This window comes from Salvelinus alpinus, chromosome 17 (genome assembly GCF_045679555.1).
Source record: "Salvelinus alpinus chromosome 17, SLU_Salpinus.1, whole genome shotgun sequence".
NCBI classification, from domain to species: Eukaryota; Metazoa; Chordata; class Actinopteri; order Salmoniformes; family Salmonidae; genus Salvelinus; species Salvelinus alpinus.
The window spans coordinates 5,883,093-5,891,915 of NC_092102.1; the positions used below are offsets into that span (position 1 = coordinate 5,883,093).

The window sequence follows — 8,823 nt, forward strand, 5'->3', positions numbered from 1 at the left end:
AGCGCTGTAAAGCACAGAGCCAGAGTTCTGACGTCATGTATAGCATGTTACTGTACAGCCACTACGTTCAAATATAGGCACTTATTAGTGCCCAAATCCGCCATTTTCAACCCTTACAGTGCATTCGGAAAGTATTCAGACCCCTTGACTTTTTCCACATTTTGTTACATTACAGCCTTATTCTAACACCCCATTAAAAACTGTTTTTAGAAATGTTTGCAAACGTATAAATTAACTTAAATACCTTATTTTCATACGTATTCAGACCCTTTGCTATGAGACTCGAAATTGAGCTCAGGTGGATTATTTTTCCATTGCTCATCCTTGATGTTTCTGCAACTTGATTGGAGTCCACCTGTGGTAAATTCAATTGATTGGACATGATTTGGAAAGGCACACACCTGTCTATATAAGGCCCCACAGTTAGCAGTGCATGTCAGAGCAAAAACCAAGCCATGAGGTCGGAATTGTCCATAGCGCTCCAAGACAGGATTGTGTCGAGGCACAGATCTGGGTAAGGGTACCAAAACATTTCTGCAGCATTGAAGGTCCCCAATAACGCAGTGACCTCCATAATTCTTAAATGGGAGAAGTTTGGAACCACCAAGACTCTTCCTAGAGCTCGCTGCCTGGCCAAACTGAGCAATCGGGGGTGAAGGGCCTTTGTCAAGGAGGTGATCAAGAACCCAATGGTCACTCTGACAGAGTTCCTTTGTGTAGATGGGAGAACCTTCCAGAAGGACAACCATCTCACTCCATCAATCAGGCATTTATAGTAGAGTGGCCAGACAGAAGCCACTCCTCAGTAAAAGGCACATGTCAGCCTTATTGGAGTTTGCCAAAAGGCACCTAAATGACTCTCGGACCATGAGAAACAATAGTCTCTGGTCTGATGAATCCAAGATTGAACTCTTTGGCCTGAATGCCAAGCGTCACGTCTGGAGGAAACCTGGCACCACCCCTACGGTGAAGCATGCTGCTGGTAGCATTATGCTGTGGGGATGTTTTTCAGCGGCAGGGACTGGGAGACTAGTCAGGATCGAGGGAAAGATGAACGGAGCAAAGTACAGAGATCCTTTTTTTTCTTAATTTGTTTAACCATCTTTGAAATGCAAGAGAAAGGCCCAGGTGCAATTTAAATGTTGGACACTAGACGGCAGCAGTGTATGTGCATAGTTTTAGGCTGATTCAATTAACCATTGCATATCTGTTCAAAATGTTGTATCAAGACTGCCCAAATGTGCCTAATTGGTTTATTAATAGATTTTCAAGTTCGTAATTGTGCACTCTCCTCAAACAATAGCATGGTATTATTTCAGTGTAATAGCTACTGTTAATTGGACAGTGCAGTTAGATTAACAAGAATTTAAGCTTTCTGCCCATATCAGATATGTTTATGTCCTGGGATTTTTTTTTGTTACTTACAAACTCATGCTAATTACTGTCGTAGCGTGACAATCATTAAATGTGAAGGCTGTTATATTATCAAATCAATTCTGTGTAATTATTCCTTACGTGATTAAACTATTTATGTACATTTTAATTAACTGGGAAGTCAGGGCACCACGGGGAAATGTTTTTAAAGAGTCAATTTGCCAAATTAACTCTTCAGATATTTTCATATGTTATCGATTACAGATTTATATTAATGTATTACCTCATCAGTCTCATTCCTGAACGTCGCAAACCCTTGGATATCTGCACGAACCCTAGCATAAATTATGAATCAGCGATGTACAAATTGGCTTAATTATTTATTTACTAACTAACTAATCAATTACAGAATTACATAAACACACAGTAGATCATACATTGGTTACGAACATGACACAAAGAAAATATCCCTAGTGGACGAAACCGATATGACTGCTTGGTAGACAAAGGAAATGGGTGGGGACAGCTCGAGAGCAGCAAACTACAGTTGATACCTACAGTCATGGAAATGCTAATACTTTGAACATGAACAACCGCTCATTCTAAAATAATTTACATGTGTACGAGTGTATGCCAATGTTTTCCCTCTCGGCGATCGCCGGTCCGTCTGCTGGATAGTCAGTCAACAGAAAGTCTCTGGTTTGTTCACCAGAGATCAGTCTTTCGTAGTTGTAGCTTGTTATAATGGATACGTCAGGGTACCATTCGGAAATGTTCTTGAGAATAGATCTTTCAGAGTACCATTGTTCTTAGATCTGCTGCGTTTACTAGACTAAAGTATTTAAACAGCTGAAGCCTGAATAATTGGTCTTTAGTTTGTAGATTTCTTAGCCATTTCAACATGGGGATCCCGTCCCTGCGACATGGGGATCCCGTCCCTGCGTTATCTTAACTAATAAAAATTGTCACGAGTCCTTTTTATTAACTCTGTGGAAAGGGGTGTTTCATGACGTTTGGGTATAATGTATGTGCTCACGAGGGCGTGGCCACTGACTGGATAAACTTTACATGAAAAAAGCATTTTCTCATTTAGAAGACTAAAGTCACATTTTAAGAACAAATTCTTAATTTACAATGATGTCCTACCCCGGCCAAACCCTAACCCAGACGAATCTGGCTAATTGTACCCTATTGGATTCCCAATCACAGCCGATTGTGATACAGCCTGGAATTGAACTAGGGTCTGTAGTGACGCCTCTAGCACTGAGATGCAGTGCCTTAGACGGCTGCGCCACTCGGGAGCCCTCGGAGGTTGGTACCTCTATAGGCCTCCCGTACTAAGCAACTGTTGAACGAGGAAGAGCTCGAGTTTGTTTGAAAGTGATTTGGAAAGTTCTTGCTAGCTACCTAGCTTCTTAGTTTTGATCCCGCGATGCAGTTGGCATCAGTTGCTGGGACTGCTTGTTAGGGCTGGGCGATATGACGATATATATCGTGTGATGATGGAGCATAATATATCTATAATTTATTTCGTTGTCACATCACACTCTTTACGGCAACATTTTTAGTCAATTGGACGACGCTTTGCGTTCGTGTGGAAGGAAATTTGCAACACAAACAAACATGAAGGAGAGTGAATGTGACACAGAGCACGGAGACACGGAGCTCGTACCTAATAGGGGCTACTTCTGTCGCATGGAAGTGGTTTTGGTATGGAAGTATGACACAAACCAGAAAACCGTCCTCTGCAAATTATGCCGCAGGCCGGTCCCGACAACAGGCTCAAACACCACTAACCTCTTTTACCACGTACGCAAGAATCATGTGAAACAGTACGGAGAGAGTCTACGGATGAGACCCAAAAAAGTACAAGAGAGTGCTCAAAACAAAACCCCCGACTCAGAACGTTGCAAGAGGCTTTTGCCCGCGGCAAACCATATGGCAAAGAATCACGAAGATGGAAGGAGATAACAGCTGCCGTTACAACTTACATCTGCAAAGACATGGCCCCAATTTACACTGTCGAGAAACGGGGGTTTTGTGAGTTGGTGCTAACACTCGACCCAAGGTACCAAATGCAAATTGTATCGTTATCGGGATATGAAATGACCTATATCGTGAGATTTTTGCCATATCGCCCAGCCCTACTGCTTGTCTCTTTCCAGTGATCCTGCCAACCGATCAATCAATTAAATGTATTTTTAGAGCCCTTCTTACATCAGCTGATGTCACAAAGTGCTGTACAGAAACCCAGTTTAAAACCCTAAACCGCAAGCAATGCAGGTGTAGAAGCACGGTGACCCCCTAGAAAGGCCAGAACCTAGGAAGAAACCTAGAAATGAACCAGGCTATGAGGCGGGTGAACAGGTCAGGGTTCCATAGCTGCAGGCAGAACAGTTGAAACTGGAGCAGCTGCACGACCAGGGGGACTGGGGACAGCAAGGAGTCATCAGGCCAGGTAGTCCTGAGGCATGGTCCTAGGGCTTAATCTACTCAAGTGACGTACCCCTCCTAGGGACGGCATGGAAGAGCACAAGTAAGCCAGTCACTCAGCCCCCGTAATAGGGTTTGAGGCTGAGAATCCCAGTGGAGAGGGGGAACTGGCCAGGCAGAGCCAGCAAGGGCAGTTTGTTGCACCAGTACCTTTACGTTCACCTCCACACTCCTGACTACACTCAATCATAGGACCTACTGAAGAAATTAGTCTTAAATAAAGACTTAGTTTGAGACCGAGTCTGCGTCTCTCACATGGAAAGGCAGACCATTCCATAAAATGGAGCTCCATAGGATAAAGCCCTGCCTCCAGCTGTTTGCTTAGAAATTCTAGGGACAGTAAGGAGGCCTGCCTCTTGTGACCATAGCGTATGTATAGGTATGTACGGCAGGACCAAATCTGAAGGATATGTAGGAACAAGGACTGGACTGGAAAACCCACCACCGGCCCAGGTGATAGGCCCAGGCCGATAGTGGTCAAGTTCCTGAGGTTCAAGGACAAGGTAGCTGTTCTGAAAAGAGCCAAGAACTTGAGAGGAACGTATTTCTTCCTCAACGAGGACTATCCTGAAGATGTGCCCCAGAAGAGGAAAGAACTGATCCCAGTCATGAAAGCTGCCAGAGCGCATGGGGACATTGCGTACATCCGCTATGACAGGTTCATTGTCCACCCTCCCTCCCAGAAGCCTGGAAGGGATGAGAGAGCCAAGCCTATGGGTTCGTAGCCTCAACCCCGCAGCACACACACACACACCAATTGATTCATGGACTGCTGAATGTATTTTTTTTTCTCTTGATTTGTCTGCTCTTTTCAGTATTATGTCCATCTCTGATAAGCTATCCAAGAAAATAGCCCATATTAATATGTAGGTAAATGAAATCAATAACTTGCTAACATCAGATAACATTCATATATTATTTGTTTTTGAGACTCACTCACAAATAAGAATTTGATACATCAGTAGCAATACAAGGATATAACATTTATAGAAGAGATAGAAATGCTCATGGGGGACGTGTTTCTGTATGTATTCATAGCCATATCCCTGTAATACTTAGGGAAGATCTTATGTCAAGTGTTATTGAAGTGTTGTGGTTGCAGGTTCACTTGGCACATCTAAAGCCTTTTCTTTTGGGGTGTTGCTATAGGCCACCAAGTGCTAACAGTCAGTTTCTAAATAATATGTGTGAAATGCTTGATAGTGTATGTGACGTAAACAGAGGTCTACTTTCTTGGGGACCTGAATATTGACTGGTTTTCATCAAGCTGTCCGCTCAAGAGGAAGCTATATCCGTACCCATTGGACGCAGTGATCACAATATAGTGGCTTTATCCAGGAAAGCCAAAGTTCCAACAGCAGGGCCTAAAATAGTGTATGAGAGATCATACAAAAGATTTTGCTGGGACTCTTGTGGATGATGTTAAAAATATTTGTTTTTATGAAATTGCTTCTTCCAATAACTGACTGTTAGAACTGTTAAGGCTCCATGGATTGATGAGGAATTGAAAAACTGTATGGTTGAAACAGATGGGGCAAACGGAGTGGCTAGAAATTAAAATTCAACTCCATCGTTCATCGAATCAGATGGCTTATTCATCACAAAACCATTTGATGTTGCCAATTATTTTAATGATTTTTTAATTGGCAAAGTGGGCAAACTTAGACAGGAAATGCCCACAACGAACAGTGGGCAATTTTATTAATTCATTAAGAAAAACTAATAATGAAAGAAAAGCAGTGCAAGTTTGAATTTTGTAAAGTCACTGTGGGAGAGGTGGACAAATTATTGTTATCGATCAAAATGACAAACCATCTGGCATTGACAACTTAGATGGAAGGCTACTGAGGATGGTGGCTGACTCTATAGCCACTCCTATCTGTCATATTTTTAATCTGAGTTTAGAGGAAAGTCTTTGTTCTCAGGCCTGGAGGGCTTTACTTGTTCTAACAGCAGACCTATAAGCTTGCTACCAGCTCTTAGCAAACTGTTGGAAAAATTGTGTTTGACCAAATACAATGCTATTTCTCTGTAAACAAATTACCAACAGTCTTTCAGCATGCTTATAGAGAAGGACACTCAACATGTACTGCCCCGACACACATGACTGATGATTGGTTGAAATAAATTGATAATAAGAAGGTTGTGGGAGCTGTGCTGTTCGAGTTCAGTGCATCCTTTGATATTGTTGACCATAACCTGTTGTTGAAAAAACATACAGTGGGGAGAACAAATATTTGATACACTGCCGATTTTGCAGGTTTTCTTACTTAAAAAGCATGTAGAGGTCTGTAATTTGTATCATAGGTACACTTCAACTGTGAGATACAGAATCTAAAAATAAAATCCCAAAATCCAGAAAATCACATTGTATGATTTTTAAGTAATTAATTTGCATTTTGTATCTAATAGAACTGAAAGGATTTTCTTTAATGGAAGCTTCTCTAATGTCAAACATGTAAGGTGTGGTGTACTGCAGGGCAGCTCTCTAGGCCCTTTACTCTTTTCTATTTTTACCAATGACCTGCCACTGGCATTAACTTATTATGGCTGCAATCCCGTTAACGGGATGATATGACAACAGCCAGTGAAAGTGCAGGGCGCCAAATTCAAACAACAGAAATCTCATAATTAAAATTCCTCAAACATACATGTGTCTTATACCATTTTAAAGTAATCTGGTTGTTAATCCCACCAAAGTGTCCGATTTCAAATAGGTTTTTCAGCGAAAGCACCACAAACGATTGTTAGGTCACCGCAAAATCACAGACAAACAGTCATTTTTCCAGCCAAAGACAGGAGTCACAAAAAGCAGAAATAGAGATAAAATGAATCAGAGAGCCACGTCAAATAATATAAATACTCATCATAAACTTTGATGAAAGATACATGTTTTACATAGAATTAAAGATACACTTGTTCTTAATGCAACCGCTGTGTCAGATTTCAAAAAGCTTTACGCCAAAAGCCCAATATTCAATAATCTGAGAACAGCGTTCAGCCACAAAAGCAAGCCATACAGTTACCCGCCAAATTGTGCAGTCAACAAAACAGATAAAAAGCATTATAAATCTTCACTTACCTTTGCTGATCTTTGTCGGAATGCACTCCCAGGACTCACACTTCCACAAGAAATGTTTGTTTTGTTCGGTAATGTCCATCATTTATGTCCAAATAGCTATTTTTGTAGCGTGTTTGGTAAACAAATCCAACGTCAGGAAGCGCGTTCACTAAAAGCTGACGGAATGTCCAAAAGATATATGTCAAACGATATATTGAATCAATCTTTAGAATGTTTTTAACATAAATCTTGAATAACGTTGCAACCGGAGAATTACATTGACTTCAGATGAGCGATGGAACGGAGCTCCCTCTCATGTGAACGCGCATGGTCAGGTCATGGCAGACCTGACTAATTCCCCCCTAATTCGGCCCCCCTTCACAGTAGAGGCATCAGACAAGGTTCTATAGACTGTTGACATCTAGTGGAAGCCGTAGGAAGTGCAAACTCATCCATATCTCGCTGTGAATTCAATAGGATCTTGGTTGAAAATCGACCAGCCTCAGAATTCCCACTTCCTGGTTGGATTTTTCCTCAGGTTTTTGCCTGCCATATGAGTTCTGTTATACTCACAGACATCATTTAAACAGTTTTAGAAACGTCAGAGTGTTTTCTATCCAATACGAATAATACTATGCATATATTAGCAACTGGGACTGAGGCGCAGGCAGTTTACTATGGGCACATTTGTGCACCTTTCATCCAAGCTACTCAATACTGCCCCTGCAGCCATAAGAAGTTAAACAAAGCATGTGTGTCCATGTATAGTGATGATTCAACCATATATGCATCAGCAACCACAGCTAATGAAGTCACTGAAACCCTTTACAAAGAGTTGCAGTCTGTTTTGGAATGGGTGGCCAGTAATAAACTGGTCCTGAACATCTCTAAAAGTAAAAGCTTTGTATTTGGTTCAAATCATTCCTTAAGTTCTAGACCTCAGCTGAATATGGTAATGAATGGTGTGGCTGTTGAACAAGTTGAGGGGACTAAGCTACTTGGCATTCCCTTTAGATTGGAAACTGTCATGGTCAAAACATATAGATTCAATGGTTGTAAAGATGGGGAGAGGTCTAGGTTTAATAAAGACACCACACTCCAGAAAGCAAGTTCTGCAGGCTCTAGTTTAGTCTAATCTTGATTATTGTCCAGTCGTGTGGTCCTGTGCTGCAAGGAAAGACCTAGTTAAGCTGCAGCTGGCCCAGAACAGATCGGCACGATTTGCAATCAGAGGGCTGATATAAATACTATGCATGCCAGTCTCTCTTGGCTAAGAGTTGAGGAGAGACTGACTGCATCACTTTTTCTTTTATAAAACATTGTTGAAAATCCCAAATTGTTTGCATAGTCAATTTACACACAGCTCTGACGCACACACTTATCCCACCAGACATGCCACCAGACATGCCACCAGGGGTCTTTTCACAGTCCGCAAATCCTGAACGAATTCAAGAAAGCATACCGTTTTATTTAGAGCCCTTAAAGTAGTTGCTGCTTTTGCAACAGCTAATGGGGGTCTTAATAAAATACCAAATACCCTCCACTGGACATTATTCTATTGGGTGATTCAATGAAGATTGTAAGTCAGACCAATACAATAACAGCAGTAACATTAATAGAAACTATACTTGTCAGTTGGTAATACTGTAACAAATATTCAAAGTATTCCCATGCATAATGGAGAAATACACTACATGGCCAAAAGTATGTGGGCGCCTGCTCGTTGAACATCTCATTCCAAAATCATGGGCATTAATATGGAGTTGGACCCCCCCCCCCCCCCCCTTTGCTGCTATCATAGTCTCTACTCTTCTGGGAAGGCTTTCCACTAGATGTTGGAGCATTGCTGCGGGGACTAGCTTCCATTCAGCAACAACCGCATTAGTGAGGTCGGG

The 8,823-nt window shown here is 41.7% G+C and overlaps 1 protein-coding gene across 2 annotated transcripts in view; it reads left to right on the plus strand.

The window, feature by feature from the left end:
* The window catches only part of LOC139542010 (zinc finger protein 518A-like), a 36,797-nt gene that overhangs the window by 19,336 nt on the left and 8,638 nt on the right, over window positions 1–8,823 (plus strand). The window lies entirely within an intron of this gene.